Here is a 20,917-nt window from a genome sequence, read left to right as displayed (position 1 = left end):
AGCGGTACATAGAATGCAGACTGCAGTTGGAACATTGTTTACAGTATCCTGCCCATCGTCAGCGGCCACCTTCCAGCCCAAACCACCCAGTCACGTACTCCCCATTGAACGACCGTCATGTGACAGGTCAGTGAGTGAGTGACCATTTACAGGTTTCAGTGGTCAGATTTGTAGTTGCTGTGGGGGAGAGGTATTGCTATTTTACCTCACACTACCTCAGCAGGAGGCCTTGCCCAGTGCCAAATTGTTGGTCTGCACTCTACTGTAAGTAACCGAAGGGCAGTTGTAGTGCCTGCTCTCCAGTTCTCTTGCCACTGGAGCAAGACGTCGCACTGCAAGGCAGTCAGTGAACAATGGTTTCCCTACATGAAAGGAACTCTCACACAGGTACCTTGCACATGAAGGATGCAGTTCGGGACATTCCCGCCAGTGATAGACAAGATTGTCACACCACCATCATTGCCTGGCAACTGAGGTTCTACGGTACGAACATTGCCACACTAAGGGAAATCTGATGGGCAGGGAAAGGATAGGTTAAAGAGCAAGGTGGTGGCCACACCTTCTTTGGAACGGCGAGACCAAAGAAGAGCAGAATTCCAGATTCACCATTAAAAACGAACTGTTCAACGAACTCAAAGACTCACCCTGCAGGATTAGATTAGATTAGATTACAGTGTAGAAACAGGCCCTTCGGCCCAACAAGTCCACACCGACCCGCCGAAGCGAAACCCACCCATACCCCTACATTTACCCCTTACCTAACACTAGGGGCAATTTAGCATGGCCAATTCACCTGACCCTGCACATCTTTGGACTGTGGGAGGAAACCGGAGCACCCGGAGGAAACCCACGCAGACACGGGGAGAACGTGCAAACTCCACACAGTCAGTCGCCTGAGGCGGGAATTGAACCCGGGTCTCAGGCGCTGTGAGGCAGCAGTGCTAACCACTGTGCCACCGTGCCGCCCACGATTGTCGAGGACGTCATGACACTCGAACTCACCCTTATTCTGAAGCAGTCCATCATGATTTTCAATGCATATTCACCAACGCTTGATTAAGCAGGTAAGGATGAATTATACTCCATCCTTGACCAATCTCTTTCTCAGGAACCAGTAGTGGACAAAGTAATCATGCTCATTAATTTGAATGCTAGAGCCAGCAAAAGTGCAGACCTGTTAGATGATGTAATAGTGAAAGACAGAGTAGGGAAGCAAAACTGCAGTTTCATCCTTCTGTTGACCAAATGGCTCCTCATCACCAACATACTCTTCTGCCAAAGAGACAAATGCAAAACAGGGTGGCAGCCCCTGCGCTACAAACACTGGCACCTTCTTGATGTCGTCGCTGTCCGAGAGATTGATCGGAAAGACATTAGAATGACCAATGCCATGACAGAAGCCGATGACTAGTGAACGGACCATCAGCCAATCGAAGCCAGGAGCAACATAAATATGGCCCCGTCACAGCAGAGTCAACGGAAGCAAGAACAAAAGATGTTCAACATTGAGGCAAAGACTCAGAAATGGTAACCTCATACTACCACCTCATCGCAACAGACTAGCAACCTTTGGTAAGACCAAGTCACAACAGCCTCTGATTTGACCTCAAGGCCACCATCATCAATGCCTATGAAAGTCCATTGGTCACTTAAACAGGATATACCAAAACTGGTTTAACCAGAATGATCAGGAGATCCGAGAACTTATAAATAGAAAGGCACGGCATTTCTAACTGTCAAAATGCAACGCGCTTGGAAGAGAAAAGGCAGGCCTGAAGGTCATTTATAGCCTAGGTATAACAATGAACCCGTGACTGAAAGAACGGGTGGTGATTGGAGAAAGCACTGGAGACCCTACCATGATTTGCAGGGATTCTTCTGTGCTGTCAAGACCACCTAGGGATCAAACATCCAAGGCCCCACATCACTGCTGAAGTGAATCTTATCAAAGATAAATAAGCCATCAAACAATATTGGAGAGAGAACGTCAGAGACCTCCTCAACCTGAGCTGTGTGATCATTTCAAGCATTTTTGACCCATCCGACAGCTTGTGACAGCCACGAGCTCAGCAACATTCTAGCTCAATACGAAGTAGGCATAAGTCTAGTACACTTTGTCTGAACTGCTTCCAACATATTGATACTTTTCCATACGTATGGCGACCAGTACTGTATACAATACTCCAGATGAAATCTCACTAATGTCTTGTATAACTGAACCATAATCTCCCTGCTTTTGCATTAAATTACCATCGCAGTAAACAATACACTATTAACTTTCCTGAATATTTGCTATGCATGTATCCTAACTTTCTGTGATTCATGCACTAAGGCACCCTTATCACTCTTCAATTCAGAGATGTGCATCCTCTCCATTTAGGTAACACTTTTTAAAATCCTCTCTGCAAAAACGGATATCTTCTCAGTTTCATATATTTTATTCTATTTGCCAGATCTTTGCCCACTCACCCAGCGATATCAGTTTATAGCTTCCTTATATCGTCTTCCCAATTTACCTATAATTGTACCATCAACAAATGTTGAACTATATATTCACCCAGTTCATCCAAATCATTTATATAAAAATTGTGGAGAGTTGAAGATCTAGCACAGAACTCTGTAACACAACACTCCTGATATATTTCTCACTTGAAAAAAAATCTATCTATTCACACTTTCTTCCTGTTAACTACCAATCTTCTATTTATGCCAGTATCGTACCCGTTATACTATCAGCTTCTGTCTTCCTCAATAACCTTTTACATAGCATCTTAAATGCTTTCTGGAGATCCACAATTTATCTTTATCTATTGCACCAGTTACTTCTTCAAAGAATTCCAATAAATCCGTAAGATACAATTTTCCTTTGACAAAACTATTTCGGTTCAGCCACATTACCTTGAACTTAGCTAAGTGCCCTGTATAACGTTTTAAATAAAATATGCCCTGATGTCATAGTTCTTCAGGTTTCTGACCATTTGGTGATGTGCCACATTTTCGCCAAAGTGCAAATATACATGATTCATCTTCAACTCCTCTCAGATATTTATTTCTCTCTCTTTCTTCATATAGAGGCTGAAGTAGCACTCTCAACAATGACTAGAGTATTGAGTTCATTACCACAAACTTGCAATGTGTGTTTGTGGTTTTTCTCTAATGGCCCCCTTTTACTCTTTTAAGTTACTTTTTCAGTTTTAAAAGGAAGGGATTGGATATGAAAACCTAAATATGTCATGATATTGAGATCTGATAGAGTGTCTGAATTCATTATAAACTGAATATCTTTTGTCTTAAGTCTAGAATCAAAAAGTACACTTCACAGAAGACAGAAGCCATGGATATGTTCTGCTTGTGGATGACAATCCAGGCAGCCATCTGGGCTGTTGAGACACAAACGTTAGCAAGAAACCATTGAAATTTAGGGAAATTGGTAAAGGATTCAATTACTTTCGAGCTGGAAACTCATGAACATGTTCATAATGAGGACAGGCTGTTCATTTGAAAGAAAATAAAGTGATGACTGCAGATGCTGGAGATGAGAATTGTCAGTGTGCTGCTGAAAAACAGCAGGTCAGGCAGCATCCGAGGAGCAGGAGAATCGACGTTTTGATATAAGCACTTCATCGGTAATATGTCCTCATTCCCGATGATGGGCTTATGCCTGAAACATCGATTCTCCTGCTCCTCGGATGCTGCCTGACCTGCTCTGCATTTGACAAGAAAGGACATCAGGATATATATTATTAAAGATATTATCGTAGGGCACTGATATGAGTTCAAGTTAATGCGGCAGAGCCAAAATACTTTTGTCAAAGAAAATTATGTTTAACTGATCTATTGGGGATCCACTAAGTTGTCAGCCCTGCTAACACAAAAAGGATCCAGAACAGAGAGAATCTATTCACCTGCTCTGTATGCAATGGGCCGACGAATGGTAGATGTAGTTCAATTTTGATAAATGTAAGACAACCCAGGGCAGGACTTATACAGTTAATGGTAGGGCCCTGGGGAGTGTTGTTGAATAGAAAACAAACAGTTAGGGCGCAACCTCATCGTACTTTGAAAGCAATGTCACAGGTAAACTGGTTGGTGCAGAAGACATTTGGCATGCTTGCCTTTACAGGTCGGAACATGGAGCATAGAAGTTAAGAATAATACCAATATTAAATTTAAAAGAAGCTGAGAAAGTTAGTGGCTGGGAAGAAGTTTGAAATTTCATTAATCAGCAAGGAATGATAAATTACTGGATAAGAATGTTTGCCAGAAAGAGAGCAGCAGATCACAACAATTTCTTCAAATATTTATCTAGAGAATATTTCTATGTTTTAGAGGATGAGATTGTGGGATTTTGAATAGAAAGCAAAGGAATTGCAGAAATATTGATCAGTTGATTCATGCCTTTTTTTTTACAAAACATCCAACGTACATTTGAAAATCAATTTGTAAAAGTAAGGCTTAACGAAAAATATCTTCAAGGTACAATGTGAAAAATATTCAAAGTAAAGACGGGCAAGTCCATTTGTCCTAATGGTCCTAATTCTAGGTTTTTAAAATAAGCAGCTGCAAATATTATAGATGCATTATTTTGTTCTAGAAAAGGTTATCGACTGTAAAATTGTAAATGCAACACCATCATGAAGGAAGAGAGTGACAGAAAGTACGAAGCTGAAGAACAGTTAATCTAAAATCTCTTGTGGGAAAAATGCGCGAATCAATTATTATGGAGACAACAGTCAATCATTTAGAATGTCCCCTCATGTGTATGCGCAGTCACTGTAGTTCTGTGAAATAAAACTCTTGATTAAGTCGGGAAATGATCATGCAAGGTGTCAATGATATACAAAAGGTTTTCGATAAAATGCCAGACAAAAAGTTATGGCACAAAACGAGTGCGCATGATGTAGGGATAGCAAATTATTATAGATAGTTAATATTAAGTAGCGAGTAGGATTGAATGGGTAATTTTCGTATTAACAAGGGAACTCAAATATTAAGGATGAAAACCAATCTAACTCAATGTATTCAATGGTATAATCTGTACTGGTCACTGGCAAGAACATTCTAAAGTTAAAAGATACTTTCTTAAAATAAGTATCTTTTCAACTTAAATCTCACGCATAGTTTGAAGTAACCACATATTTTGAAACTATGCCCCAAAGAGAAGGAAAAAATTCTCCCGGATTCTTCCAATTATACTTGCAATTGCTGACAGTGTCATGATGTTTTCTATTTCTTCCTGTAGTGCAATTGGTGTCACAAATACAAAATATATTTTCATGAAGTACATCTTACACATGCCCTGTACTGCCGATTGACCAGTATGTGAATTAGATATTAACGTTCACCATGTGGTTCAACACAGAGTATGTCATAAAAGCATTACTGCGGATGCTGGAATCTGAAACCAAAAGAGAAACTGTTGGAAAATCTCAGCAGGTCTGACATCATCCGTAAGGAGAGAAACGAGCTGACGTTCGAGTCTAACTGATCCTTTGTCAAAGCTAAAAATAAAGAGATAAATAGGAAATACTAAGCTGAGAGAAGGTGAGTCATGGCTCCAGAAGCAATAGAGAGATGATAATGACAGTGCATAGAGAGATTGTAGGGAGATTAGGAGCTGTGAATGAACTAGGCTGAAGTCAGTGCTATGTGACAAAATATGTGGGAGATGGGGGCTACGGGTGAAACATAGGCAAAATGGAAAACAGGGGAGAGGGGTAGCAAAGGGGGAAGAGGAGAGGAAAAAGGTGATGAGAGTGTGGGGCACGAGCGAAAGAGAGACAATCAAGAAGTCAGAAGTACAGAACAGTGAAAAAATATAAAAAATGACAAGTAAAATAAATGAAATAAAATTACGGAGCAGAATGAAAACAGAGCAGTCGAGATGGGATAATCATATGAAGTTGTTAAGTTCAATTTTGAAACCGGCAGGCTGTAACGCATCTAGTTGGAAGATCAGATGCTGTTCCTCCAGTTTGCGTTGAGCTTCACTGGAACATTGCAGCAGGCCAAGGACAGACATGTGGGCATGGGAGCAGGATTGTGTGTTGAAGTGGCAAACCACGGGAATGTCCGGGACCTGACTGCATATGGACCGAAGGTGATCAGCAAAGCGATCACCCACCTAATATAGAGGAGACGACATATTAGAGAGGTGAAACGTTGCTTAACCTGAAATAAGTGTTTAAGACTTTGGATTGTGAGCATGGAAGAGGTAAAGGGGCAGGTGTTGCATCTTTTTCGATTTCATGGGAAGGTGCTGTGTGTGATGGGAGAGATGTGAGGTGAGATGGAGGAGTGGACTAGGTTGTCACAGAGGGAACAATCTTTGCGGAATCCAGACAGGGGGAGGGAAGGAAAGATGTGTTTAGTCGTGGCGTCATGTTGGAGTTGGCGAAAATGGCGGAGGATTATTCTTTGTGTGTGAAGGCTGGTGGGTTGAAAAGTGAGAAAAAGAAGGACTCTATCCTTGTTCTGGGAGGGGAGGGAGGGGGTGAGGGTCGTGGCGTGGAAGATGGACCGCACGCTGTCGAGAACCCTGTCAATAAGTGTAGGTAGGAAGCCACGGTTGGAGAAGAAGGAGCACATATTAAGAGCACCAGTTTGGAAAGTGGCCTTATTGGAACAAATGCGGCGGAGGCAATGGAGCTGAGAGAAAGGGATAGGGTCCTTACAGGACGTAGCGTGCGAAGAGCTGTAGTCCAGATAGTTATGGGACTCAGTGGGCTTCTAATGGATATTAGTGGGTAGACTATTTCCGGAAATGGAGACAGAAAGGTCAAGGAAAGGAAGGCAAGTGTCGGAGATGGACCAGGTAAGGTGATAGAGGGATGGAAATTGGAAGCGAAGCTTATGAATTTTTCCAGGTCAGGACGAGAGCATGATGTCGCACCGAAATAGTCATCGATGGACCAATAAAGCAGTTTGGGAGGGGACCTGGGTAGGCCTGGAACAAGAAATGTTCCACATCCTCCATGAACAGGCAGGCATAGCTGGGACACATGCGGGTACCCATTGCTACACCTTTGATTTGAAGAAAATGGGATGAGTTGAAGGAGAAGTTGTTGAGAGAGAGAACACGTTCAGCCAGGCGGAGGAGAGTGGTGGTGGATGGAGATTGTTCGGTCGTCATTTCGAGAAAGAAGCGAAGAGCTATCAAGCTGCCTTGGCGTGGGATGGAAGTGCAAAGAGATTGCACATCCATGGTGAACAGAAGGTGGTTAGGGCCTGCGAATTGAAAGCTGTCAATGTGTCACAGAGCATCAGAGGAGTCCTGGATGTAGGTGGGGATGGAGTGATCCAGAGGAGTCAAGGTAGGAGGAAATAAGTTGAGTGGGACAGGAACATGCTGGGACAGTCCTTCTTGTGGATTTTGGGGAGTAGATAGATACGGGCTGTCCGGGATTGGGAGACTATACAGTTGGAATCTGTGGGGGTGGGTGGGGGGTGAAGGGTGGCATCCGGAGGAAATGAGGTCAGTCACGGTTTTGGAGACAATGGCTTGATGCTCAGTGGTGTGGTTATGCTCCCGGGTGGGGGTGGGGGGGGGGGGTTAGGAGTAGGAAAGGCATCTGAGAGTTGGCGCTCAGCCTCTGCGAGGTCGAGGTCAGTACACCAGACATCAACAGCACCGTCTTTGTCAGCAGGTTTGATGACAAGGTTGGGGTTGGACCTTAGGGAGCGAAGGCCAGAAAGTTCAGATGGAGAGAGAGGTTGGAATGGATAAGAGGGTCAGAGAAATTAAGGCGGCCAATGTCCAGTCAATAATTGTCAATGAAAAGATCGAGGGCAGGAAATTGTCCTGGCGGGGGTATCCACTTAGAAGTGCAATGTTGGAGGGATGTGAAAAGATCTGTGGAGCGAGGGGTGACTCTTTTCCAAAGAAGTGAGCTCGAAGCAAAGGCATCGGAAGAAGAGCTCAGCATCATGTCAAACCCAGAATTCATTGAGGTGGGGACGTAAGGGTACAAAGCTGAGAACAGCACGCTCAGCCACAAAGAGGGGAAGGTCAGAGGTTATGGTGAACTCACGGCAAGAGTTGGGGCTGAAAGAGATGGGGTTCGAGGCATTGGGGCTGTTGAAAGGTAGAGGATGGGCAGCGGTGTGGATGAGAAGTTGAAGCTTGCGTTCTTTAATATCTGTAAGAAACAGGAAAAGTTTGGAGTTAAGGTGTCGTATAATATGAAGAATGAAATTAAATTGTTGACCAGGACAACTTTGAGATCGAGTAAGTCGGTGCTGTTGGAGAGAGGTGTCGAGTGTTTTCATGTGGTGGCGTATGTCCCTGAATATAGATTTTAGGGTGCGGCGAGAACAGCAGTTGGAAAAATGTTGTATATCGTGCAAGTACCTGTAATACTGGAGGCTGCATGCAGGGTGGAATTTGAGTTGAAATACACGTGGAGTAAGTGGAACGAAGACAGTCACTGAGGAAGGAAATATGGCTGTCAAAGCGAGACTTAGTAAATATCTTTTCTAACACTGAGAGAGAAAAGGAAAGCAGTGAAGATGAATGGGGAGAGAGACAGACGAAAATCCTGTTGGAGAGAAGAGCAGTACTTCGTCAGGGTAGGCAGTTGGCAGTGGGTTAAACATTGGATAAAAGCAAATTATTGCGGATGCTGGAATCTGAAAGCAAAAGAGAAAATGCTGGAAAATCTCAGCAGGTCTGGCAGCATCTGTAAAGAGAGAAAAGAGCTGACGTTTCGAGTCTAACTGACCCTTTGTCAAATCTAAGAAAAGGGAGAAATAGAGAGGTATGTATACTAATCTGAGAGAAGGTGAGAGGGGGTCTTGACGCCTTTATTTTTATTCTGCTCCGTAATTTTATTTCATTTTTTAATTTATCTTTTTAAAATAGATTTTCACTGTTCTGTCCCTTTTATTTCTTGATTGTCTCTCTTTCTGCCGTTCCCTACTCTCTCATCACATTTTCCTCTCCTCTTCCCCCTTTGCTACCCTTCTCCCCTGTTTTCCATTTTGCCTCTGCTTCACCCATTTCCCCCGCCCCCCCATCTCTCACATATTTGGTCTCATAGCACTGTTTTCAGCCTTGGCCATTCACAGCTCCTAATCTCCCTACAATCTCTCTATGTACTGTCATTATCACCTCTTTATTGCTACCTTTGCTTGTGGAGCCATGACTTACCTTCTCCCAGCCTAGTATAAATACCTCACTATTTCTCCCTTTTTTAGCTTTGACTCGAAACGTCAGCTCTTTTCTCTCCTTACAGATGCTGCCAGACCAGCTGAGATTTTCCAGCATTTTCTCTTTTGGTTTCAGAGTATGTCATAGTTACTCCAATAACTACACGTAGTCTATGTTCCCGACATTGTTAATCAAGGGCCAAATTAAGAGAGTATTGCAGATGTGATAGATTGGATACATTATGCATTTACAAAGTATTCATATTATTCTGTAAATTGGTACTACTCATTGGCTGGTAAGATAAAGAATGAAAGAAAAATATATAATTAAGATGGAAAATGCCATGTATAATGAACTTATCAAACATATCACCAGCTGAATCCATTGGGACTAACGTGAATGAGTCTTGAATTAAAAAAAAATCCAACTGGTACTTCACATTGGGTTCAACAAGGTACTTTCTCATAACACCAACCATAACATTTGGCCCAGTAAATGAATTTAGTACTACGCTCACTGACCTTCAAACAAGTGTAAATTCATTGGCTATTCTGACTGTCAATGGTTATTATTCCTGAAAAAAAGAACCTCCGGTCAAAACACAGCTTCTCAACTGTATAAAGAAATGACATACTATCCACTCTGAATGAACTACGGGTGCTGCTGGCATCCAGACCAAATGACATTTTGTAGGTATAGGCGTATTGATGCCGGCTATTTGTGAAAAGAATCACAGTAATAACCATGTAGACAAACCAAACAGGAAAGCTTCCATGGAGGGGATTCCTTAGGATCTACCCAAAGTATAATCATTTGCACCAGAATGAGGAACTCGTTACAGTTGACTGAGGATTTTGGCATGATTCTGGCTAAGGAGGTCATTCATTACAATAATTGCTTTTCTTCCTTCAGAGTACGCGAATAAACACTCGACCTACATGATGATTAGTTTTACATAGGGGTTTAGGAGCAGCAGTAGACCATTCAACCCTCATGTTTACTGTTCCATTCAATGAGATCATTGGTTATCTGGTTGCGGTTTCAAGTTCGCGTTCCTTGTAAGTCTTCCCTCTGTAATATACTTATGTATCAAACTATTTCATTTGTCTAATCTCCTCAACGTTTTAAAAGTACAATTGGTCTTCAATAATGCACAAAGATTTTATCAGCTCCGAGAATCCTTGCAATTTGTCTCCAGAATTATCCAGATAGTGCCGCATGAAAAGTCCCAATGAGTACACCCCAGCTGAAAGACATCCTGAAATACTGCTGTTTAATTATCTTCAGAAACCGAAAATAAGACCTTGATCATAAACCCCGCGACATACCCTCAGCTTGGACAGCAGAGAAAATGGGTCCTTTCCACCTTAACACAATGAGGAACAATGACCCCTCATAATGTGTCAACTGCGCAATGTGCAATGAGGTAATATCGTAAAGGATTTGAAAATGACTGAAGTTCCAATATGTCCTTGATGAATGAACCTTGATATCCATGTTCTGGGTATATTCATTCAAATTTTACCAATGGGAGACCGTAAAATTTGAATTTAATTCAAAGGTAGTCTAACTATTGTTGTTAAAGGTTCATCAGGGTCACTATAATTAAAATTGGTTCGTCTTGCTAACAGATTAATCGGAACCACGGCAATGTGGTTTTCTCTAAATGTTACTCTGAAATAGCCTAGAGAACCAAATAGTTCTTGGGCAACAAGTGCTGAGCCTTCCATCAACACACGCATCCCGTTAAAAAAAAGAAGAGTTCAAATGAATAGAACAGAGAAATGTAAGGAGAGTCAGTATCATCTTTTCAACCCAACCAATGCTTAAACAGTCATAACACTCCTGAGCGGTGTTCACGTTGAAGTTCAGTTTTTTCTCATACCATACCTTTCTAAACTCCAGTCTGGTATGTGAAATATTCAGGTTAGACAAAAATACAGTACACAGAAATACATTTAAAGCAAAATTTATTACACATGTATCCAAAATACGCAGTTCCAACCAAGTTTTGGGTCATTTAAAATCAGTTGAAAGAAACACTAACTGCCAAAAAAAATCAATTGTCAAACACTTTGTTCACTTTTAGACGTGATAATCATTACTAATGACAGCAGAATGCAAACTCCCTGGTGTATATGAACTCACTCATGTGCCAGTAGGTTGGATGACAGAGTGAAGCTCTTCCCACAATCTGAACAAGTAAATGGCTTTTCCTCAGTGTGAACTTGCTGGTGTGTCAGGAGGTGGGATGATTGAGTGAATCACTTTCCACATGCAGAACAGGTGAACCTTCTCTCCGCTGAATGAACTCGCTGGTGTTTTACCAGGTTGGTTGACAGATTGAATCCCTTCCCACTATCAGAGCAGATGAATGGCCTCTTTCCCTTATGACCGTGCTGGCATGTCAAAAGATCCCTTTTGCTTTTAAATCTCTTCTCACAGTCAGAGCATTGAAAAGATCTCTTGACATTGTGAGCAAGCTGGTCTCTCTCCTTCCCACACAACGAGCAGATGAACAGCCTCTCTCCAGTGTGAAATAGCTGATGTGTTCGCAATTTGGGTGAAGGAGAGAATGCCTTTCCACAGTCAGGGCAGGTGAATGGTTTATTCTCAATGCTCGTCTGATAGCAGATCGTTTTGAATTTTAAAGCTCTGAACAATGGCAGGATATTTAGAAAGTTTCTCATTGGTGTTTACAAATTCATGTGTAGTGAGGTGAGATGTGCAATAGAATCTCATACCACAAACTAAAAATGTGAAAGGCTTCTCACCTGCGACAATGAGTTGACATGACATCAGCTTTTGAGAGCTTTTAAAAGACTTCCCACAGACCGAGCAGTTAAACAGCATTTCTTCTGTGTGAATTTTCTGGTGTGTTTGAAAGTTGGATGGATCTGTGAATTCCTTCCCACGCTCGGAGCAGATAAACAGCATCTCTCCAAATTTGAACTCACTGGTGTCCCACCAATTGGGATGCCACCCTCAAGCCCTTCTTGCATTGACTGAATTGTGTGGAACCAGTGAAACATTTCTTTGTGCATTGAAAGCTTTTCTTCCCATTTCAAATTACTCTTTGTGAACCTGCTGATAGTGCAGCAGGGCACATGAGTAAATGAATGCCTTTCCATTCAAACAATGTGGACTGCTTGTCCTAACTAAATGCAATTAGTTAGTCCAAGCTGAAAAAGATAATTGAAACGTTTCTAATGGATCACAAAGTCATACAGTTGCTCTCTATTGAGACTGTACTTGTGTCTTAACTTGCATGATGATCAGCTGAAGTCTCGTCCACTTACACAACATGTGTATCATTGCTCTCTGCTCTGAATGGTGATTTTTCCTTAAATAGTCACAGTTTGAAGATATTTAGGTCTCCATGACTTGACTATTGTACATTGATGTGATATTTAATTTATACTGTCCATCTACAAATGTTTTTCAAATTTCCTGCGAAATTAATGAAAAATATGTAACATTAAAATAAGAAAACAGCTTGTAAATTGAATTAATCTGGAAATCTGTGGTGATGGAAAAGCACAGCAGGTCAGGCAGCATCGGAGAGCAGGAACATCGACATTTAGGGCAAAACGCCCTTCATCAGGAATAAGGTTAGGAGCCTCTATCTCCAGATAAGGGGTGGATGTCGCCTGGACTGGATTATTCCCACTGTGAAGATAAACGAGTTGGGCTGGGGCTGTTTATCTGACAGCAGAGAAGGCTGAGTGCGGAACTGAATAACATGTGCATAATTATGAAAGGGATAAGTATGTTTGGTACGAATAAACTTCTTATGATTAGGATTGATAGACAGGAGTTTAGATGAAACGCAAGATAGAGGATGTTTCGGGGAGATTTAGAAAGAATATTTTCACCCAGAGAGTGATGTTTATCCGGAATTAATTGTCTGAACATCTGGTAAAGCAAAGAGACATCTGAACATTTCCGGAATATTTGCTGAACACTTGAAGTGCCAGAACACACATGGATAAGGACCAGCTACTGGAAAGTGTGGCGAGGATAAACAGATGTTTGATGAAAATCCCGAACACAATGGGCTGAGGCCAACTTTGTGTGCTGCAATGGAGAACGCGATAGAAATGTACATCAATGTTGAAGCTACTATTCAAGGGTTGTTCGTTCCAAATCCCCCTTCGTCATGATTTAGTCCAGGCTTGTATTTGAACTGAATAAATGATGTTCTACTGATTCATCGTCACTTCCATGTTGGGAGTTATTGTCCTTAGTGCTGACGAGAGGAAATTCCTTACCTCCTCGGAGCAAGTTTTCAGGAAATCATAACTCTTGCAATATCATCAGCCCAGAATTGACTGCTCACACAGAAAATCTGAAAATTTATTTGAGAAACCCATCTATTTCGGCACAGAACATTTCCCTCCCACGGTTGCACCGCCAGTTTCCATTTCATTTTAAGGTAGAGTCCAACAAATGTTTGTTTCCCACTGGGCGACAGGATGATGTAGATGGGCTGGCAAAAGACATTGAAGCGTCCGGTCAGCCATGACACTATCGAATGGCAGGGGAGTGCCGGTATTGAATGGCCTCCTCTTGTTCAACTCTGTCTGCGCTGTTTCTGGCAGAGGGTGTAAAACAACAACGTGATAAGGCTAATGTGTATCTACACCGCGGAATTGAATACTAATCTTCCTCACAGCTGGAATACATCTCCTGTTGAAGCTTTAGATCAGACAGTGGAAGATTTTCACAGGCGCTCTGTCAGACTGCATGCTCCTTCACACAGGATTCCAACTGGGCATATGGTGCAAGGGAACAGTGTGGATATTGGGAATTCAGGACTGATTTCTCATTTGCTGAGCTGCAGTTCCGGCCACGGTAGTAAACATGAATTTCTTACATTCTGAATATTATTCTGGATTCTCGCTACTTTAAAATTTAAACGAAAATTCAATTTACCCCGTCATAACACTCATATGTGTTCTGTATTTATGGAAATTTTGTAACGTTCTCTTGGATGCAGTAATAGTGAAGCTTGTTGACAATGGGTGTAGTATGGGTTACGACTGACTGAACTTTCCAAAGGAAATCAGTGTGGTGCCACTGAATCGATTCTGTGATGAATTGAAGCCGATGGATTGATAAGTCCCGTGTCAATGTCTGTAATTAATGCAGAAAGCCGCACCAACACATTTTTAAATAAAGTCGATTTTAAATAACACTTTCCTCATCCCGAAGCTCCAAATAATCACTGGTCCATGTCAGTAATACTGGTCTGAGTGAGGATGGTGTCAGAACTACAGCATCATCACAGATCCATCAGTTGCAAGGTCCCGGTGGTAAGAGCAGGGCAACGTGCACCCTAGCCAGTGGTGCAATCGGTCAGAGTGCTGGACTTACGTGACACTAGGGAGGCACGTGATATGCTGAGGCTGTGACTTCGAGTTTTAACTTTACCTGACATTGACCATGGATTATTAAAACTTCAGACTGAGGAGGAGTAAGAGAACACGGTTGAATAACATAGCATTTATTGTAAAAGACCAGTTTCTGATTTTGTAGAGTGTTCTGTCCATGTGAAATGTCTCAATTATTAACCGAAAACTGCAAATATTGCCCAGTGTAATATCCATGTCTGGATAGAGAAACACAGGTGATGTTTCAGCTCGATGACCTTTCTCATATCGCTGACCCTGCACTGGTTTACGTTCGGGAAAAAGTTCCTTAACTCGTTTCATATTATTCCACTTGCTGCAAAGTCGCACAGGTCATTAAACAAATTGAAAGGAATGGGGTTCATCACACTGGGTAGTTTGAATGTTGAAGGCAAATCTGATGTCTAACATAATTTTAGTTAAATTACTACTGGGTTCAAGGAATAAGGGCGAGTCTTGTTATATTTCTTGAGATGGGGAGCAGAAAGTGAGTATTAAATGGACTCCCGTTTCGGGTGATTGCAACGAAATGTTCAAGGCATTAATAATGGTTTGTTCCATCAAAACGTTAATTCCCACTCAATGTGCTATAACCTCCATATAAGGGGATGTTAGTGTTGCCATATTCTTACAGATTAGGTGAGCGGTGGAGATGAGGATCCTTATGGTAACCTGAGACGGTGCGAGAATTAATCCCACGCTGTTGGTCTCACTTTTTGTCCTGTACCAGTTACCCAGCGGAATGAGCTAACCAGCTTCCATTTAGGGAAGGGCGAAAACAAACTGTGTTTGCCATTTATTGTAGTTCACGTAGACCAAGCTGCTATAAACTTCAAAACAGTGCATAGCACAGGCAACTGAATAAGGCTTTCCATCCAATTAATGTTAACCAAATACACCTCCCCATCCCAGCAGCCCAAACTCCCTGTCCCTGTTAAGGACGTGTCTGCTCCCGTTTTATCAAATATTGTGGAATCAGCTTCGAAACCTTTTCTCTGGAAAAATTATTCCTGATTTCAATAACTGTCAAAATGTAAAAAGAAACACCGTGCTTCAAACTTTTCTTTATAGTTCCCTGCTGGTTTTGAAGCTCTAAGCTAGAGTTATGTACTTATCTGAATGAGGGGATTTCCCTCCTATTTATTCTCACTAACCTCACATCAACTGAAAAACCTTCATTTGGATACACCTCATTCTTTCCTTTTCTTGCCCTCTACTGTACTGTCGAATCTAACTACTGATGTAGGGAAAGTGGTAGCTATTTCAGTCACAGCTAAATCGATTGGTTGTGACACCCTTGGTTCAAATCCCATTCCCAGAAATGACTGCTGGTCTCGTTTTTTCCCCTCTTCACATACGCCGAAGTAGCACAATAAGAGATAAGTTAATATTGCATGGCGCACATATAGAGTTGTGTGAAGTGCGAAGTGTGAACTCCAGCCTCAATCAGAGCAGCTTTTTATTAACATAGGCCAGAGATTGTTCTCATCTCAGGTTCAGGAAAACAGAGAGCGATGTTCAGCAAAATTGACTTTTTTAAAGGCAAATAACCGTTTCTGTTGCTGTTGTGTTGTTTCGCTCATTTGTGAGTTTTGCCTCATTTCGGAGTTTGAAATTGTCTGCCTTGTACAAAAGGTCATTAGTATCTATCCAGAAGACAGGTGGTCCCAATATTGACTCCTGAGAATAGCACTGTGCACTCTACTCGAGTCCGGAAAACAATTCCCACATAGATAATTTTATATCCCTGCTATCAAAGGGCTTTTAATTCCATTGGCTTCAGTTCTTCACGGAATTCAATTCAACAGATCTTGTTACTGAGTTATTTCTGAGTTTGTGTTCTGATCGAGTGAGCAGAGTGTCATATTTGGAGTGTCCTGATCCCATAACCCAGAGGTCAGATCACACGCTGGGAACCGTACTCTGCTGTTTATTATTTCACCAACACGAAGGGAAAGTATCTGCTACTTTTCAGCATTTACTCATCTGTTTTAAGAAGCAAGACAAAAGAAATCCTGGATCTTGCTATCAATAACTGAATCAATCTCTCAAATTGCTTTTATTGACTCACAGGACAAGTTTTTAAATGCTGAAAACATGCACTAGTCGAGACCATCCGCTCACACACATCCAGTTTCTCCTTAAGAAGTGTCGAAATGATGTGCTGAAACACTTTCTCCTGCTCCCTGTCACTCTGGGATGATATGAATGGTAAAACATATTCTCTGAGCTGGGGACAACGTGGTGAGGTTTGTATACATCGGGTGTTGTAAATCTGAGCGACAGGACTCCCTGCAGTAACACCCCACGCTGATCCAGACAACAGCACCCTCCATGTTGCAGGACACAAACATTGTTACCCATTATTGGGAGAGGGTCTCTCTTTCCGAGCAGCTCTGCATCTTTCCGTCTGTCTCAAATTAATAATTTGAACAAAGTTCACAACAGAATATCAATTCCTGTGCATGCCATATCTCCGTTTTGCACACTCTTCCAGAAATTCCATCCCTCCCACTCCCATCAACCATCTCTCCCAGCAATGCAAGCCCGGATTTGACAGAGAACTGAAAAATGCATTTGTGCTGCTCACTGCCAGCACAGTCTGCCAGTGGAAGGTGGGTGGAAAGGAGCTGTTATTAAGACTCAGTGCTGCGTTCATTCCTGGCAGCAACCAAAATATCGTTATGATACAAAAATAAATCTCATCTGGTTTATTGTTATCATGCCTCCAACAGAAGTGTCTTGTTGGTTTCGGGTATACGTCTCACGTCAGGTCGATGCAGTAAATGCAAGAGATCCCAAGCAAGCCCTGCAGTTTCCGACTGAGTTCCAGTTTTCACTTAGGAGGTGTAAACTCATTGAGATTCAGGTCAGCTCAAGAAACAGTTGCTTGAACACACGAAACATCAGGTTCATGAACAGCTTCTTCCCTGCCATTATGAGACTGAGGAACAGACCCTCCAACTTTCACTAATGCTGCTCATGCCGAGCGCACATCCCGTGCGGAGCAACATGAATGCCTTATGCTGTCCAATATATATCTTCTCACCCTTCCTTGGATACTGTGATTTGCCTGGAGTTTTTTTGGAATGTTATGGAACTCGGCCAGATTACTCAACTATTATGGACTAGGCCATACCACATTCTACAGTAGGTAGCCCAGAACATAATCTTGCAAATTGTTTCAGTAAGCGTACAGTGAGAGTTACCCGGAGCAAGCTAGCTAGGTTGATTACTAGGTTTTAAAACAGACCAAAAGTGTATTCACAAAATCACGCAATGAAACACAAAGAACAGAATAAAGAACCCCTGTAGAACTCAATATATCCAAACTTGCCTTAATTACGCCGGCCAAATGTACACAACAGTCCCAATAAGTAAACCCCCTGAAAACACAATTAAAAAAAGGGAACAGATGCTTACAGGTTGAAGTTAGAAGGGCGGAAAGAGAGAGCGAGAGAGTTTTCATACAGCGCACTGTTGAACTTCCAACTCGTTCTGAACTGAACTGCTCAGCTAAAGGACTGACCTCTTCCTTTTTATTGTACAGGTCAATTGTAAAACATGATCACTTTGGCCTGAAGGTTTATCTGTTTACATATAAACAAAAATGGTCTCTCAATACCCTTTAATCTCTATACCAATCCAATCTAATCAGCACTGGGAGCGGTTTATTACTCGTCTGAAAGAAACCAAGGACACAGTATCCTGGAGAAAAGGAACAGCTTTTAGAAAAAATAGAGACAAGCTTTTCGAAATCTCTCCCTTAAAAAAAGAACCATCAATACCAACAGGTGGTTTCATTTTAAAAACTCTTTAAAAACCTGGTTAGTAGTCTAAACACACATGTATACTATACTAACTATAAACATGCAAACATGCACAACTACAAGCGAATGCATGCCGTGGCACACTGGCCACTGAACTCCTTCGTATCTCAGTCGAGTCTCGATAACGCTAGGGCAAACACGTTTTTGCGACCTGCCACATGGATGATTGTCAAATTGAATTTCCTTGGATACTGAACTTGACTACCAACCTGATCCATCTAAATCTAAATCTTATTTTGACCTTATTTTGCTTCCACAAACGTCAATGGGTTGTGATCAGTGTATACAATTTTCGCAGAGGTATATCTGATAATATAGGCACTGTGATGATGTGATTTGGAGATGCCAGTTTTGGACTGGGGTGTACAAAGTTAAAATATCACATTATAGACCAACAGGACTATTTGGAAGCACTAGTTTTTGGAGCACTGCTCTTCATCAGGTGCTTATGGAGTATACGATCGTAAGACACAGAATTGATAGGAAAAGCTTACAGTGTGATGTAAAAGAGAATATGTGTTGAAAAAGACCTGGATTGTTTGTTAAGTCTCTCATCTTTTAGAATGAAGCATGTTGGTTTCAGTTTTTTTGTATGTAAATCGCAGAACTTTTTTAACGTTGCATTCTCAAGTGAACTTTAACAAGTGTTAGCATGTCGGCCAAGACAATGCATTTAGGGTGTGAGGTGCCCTGTGTCAAACTGTCTGAGCCAAAATGTTCAGACTGCTTTTAATCTTAAAGAAACGGTTTTACCGAAACTTACATGGATTCATGCAGTTTTTGAGCAAAATAAAATGTAATTCTGCAAGTACAAATTCACCCCACAAATTTATGCGCGCGTGTGTGTGTTGTGTGTGGGGTTATGAGTGTCTCTGAGAAGTGTGTGTGTCCGTGTGTGAATGTCAGTGTAAAGGGGTATAGGTCTGTGAGAGGGTGGGTGTGTGAGTGTGGGAGTATATGAATGATCATATGAAAGGGTCAGCGTGAGTGCATGGGTCTGCAGGTGAGTGTGTGTCAGTAGGAATCTGTTTGTGAGCAGGGGTGTGAGTGCAGGAGTGTGTGTGTCGGAGTGTCGGTGCGTCTTTGTCTGTCTATGTGTGTGCGTCTATGTGTGTGTATCTGTGCGTGTGTATAATGCAGTGGGGTCACCTGTAGTGTGATATGAACTCTAGCTTCCAGATGCGGTGATTTCCTTGGATACTGAACTTGACTATCAACCTCTGCTCGGCAACTTTTCATTGTTGCCTGTTCTGAAGTCCGCCGAGGAGGATTGTCACCCCAAGGTCCGAAGTCAATTGTCCCGGACCACTGAAGCGTTCTCAGTCTGGGAGGGAACACTCCTGTCTGTTGATGCTGAGTTTCTGTAAGAAATCTGCATGTCCTGGAAGAAGCTTGTGGTTCCCCGTACAGTGGGTTTCAAGATGCCTTCAACAGAGCCAGAGAGGTTCTCACTCAGGGTCCCATTGCCTGATACGATGGGATGTCCTGGTATGTGGGCTTTGTGTATCTTCAGAAGCCAGCAGAAGTTGCCTACATGAAAAGTGCTTAGGATCCGGACACATAGGAAACTCTGAAGGACTGGATCCAAAGTCCTGATCACCCTGTTGAGTTCACGGGTGCGCTCTTTGGTTGGTGGGCTGGTTGTAACTGTAGTGTTCCTGGTATTGTTGTGATTTTATACTTTGTATACCCCAGTCCAACAATGTGAGAAAAAATCCTGCATGTTTTCCAGGTAGTGTGAAGTTTAACATAGACTGTTTCAGGAATGGTATAATCAGTGAACATTCCTCTGTTTGACCTTATGATGGAGAGAGGCTCATTGCAGCAGTTGGAAATGATTGAGCCTCATACAGTCTCTTTCCTGAGGAATCGTTGCAGAGCTCTCATGGAGTTCCAATTACTGACACTGACAACAATCATTGTTTTGCTGGTGATAATTCCAACTAGGAGAATACTTCCCCCACATTATGATCAATTATAATTTGACTTGGGCTCTTTTTGTCACACACTGTTACGTGGTGCCTTGATGTTAAGAGCAATTACTCTCACTGCCCCTGTGGAATTCCACTCTTTTGAACTGAGCTTGCAATGGGGTCAGGATCTGAGGGAGCCCGATGAGTCACTAAGTGACCGTCACTGAGCAGCATATTGCGAATTGATCAAATTATTGCTGACACTTTCCTTCACATTTACATGGTAGAGCGTACACCGATGGGTCAGTGACTGGCTGCAATGCAAGTGCCCTGTGTTTTGTACACACAACATACTTGGTACATTTATCACATTGTTGGTACATGCCAACGGTCTTGCTGGAATGGGACAACTTAGCTAGAGAAGTGTAAATCTCTGGAGTTAAATCAGTTACCAGTGTCTCCAGAAATTCCTTGACACCGTGTAGACTGAATCGTATTGTCTGAAGATTGTGATTTGTGATGCTGGAGACTACTGAACGAGGCTGAAATGGATTATCTGCTCAGCCCTTCTGGCTGAAAATTGTTACAAATGCAACAGTTTTATTTGTTCCCCAT

Source organism: Chiloscyllium plagiosum, unplaced genomic scaffold, assembly GCF_037043375.1.
Source record: "Chiloscyllium plagiosum isolate Xiang-an unplaced genomic scaffold, Cpla_swu_hap1 HiC_scaffold_35, whole genome shotgun sequence".
Taxonomy (NCBI): domain Eukaryota; kingdom Metazoa; phylum Chordata; class Chondrichthyes; order Orectolobiformes; family Hemiscylliidae; genus Chiloscyllium; species Chiloscyllium plagiosum.
The sequence above is the reverse complement of the archived record's forward strand: the minus strand, read 5'-3'. Positions refer to the sequence as shown.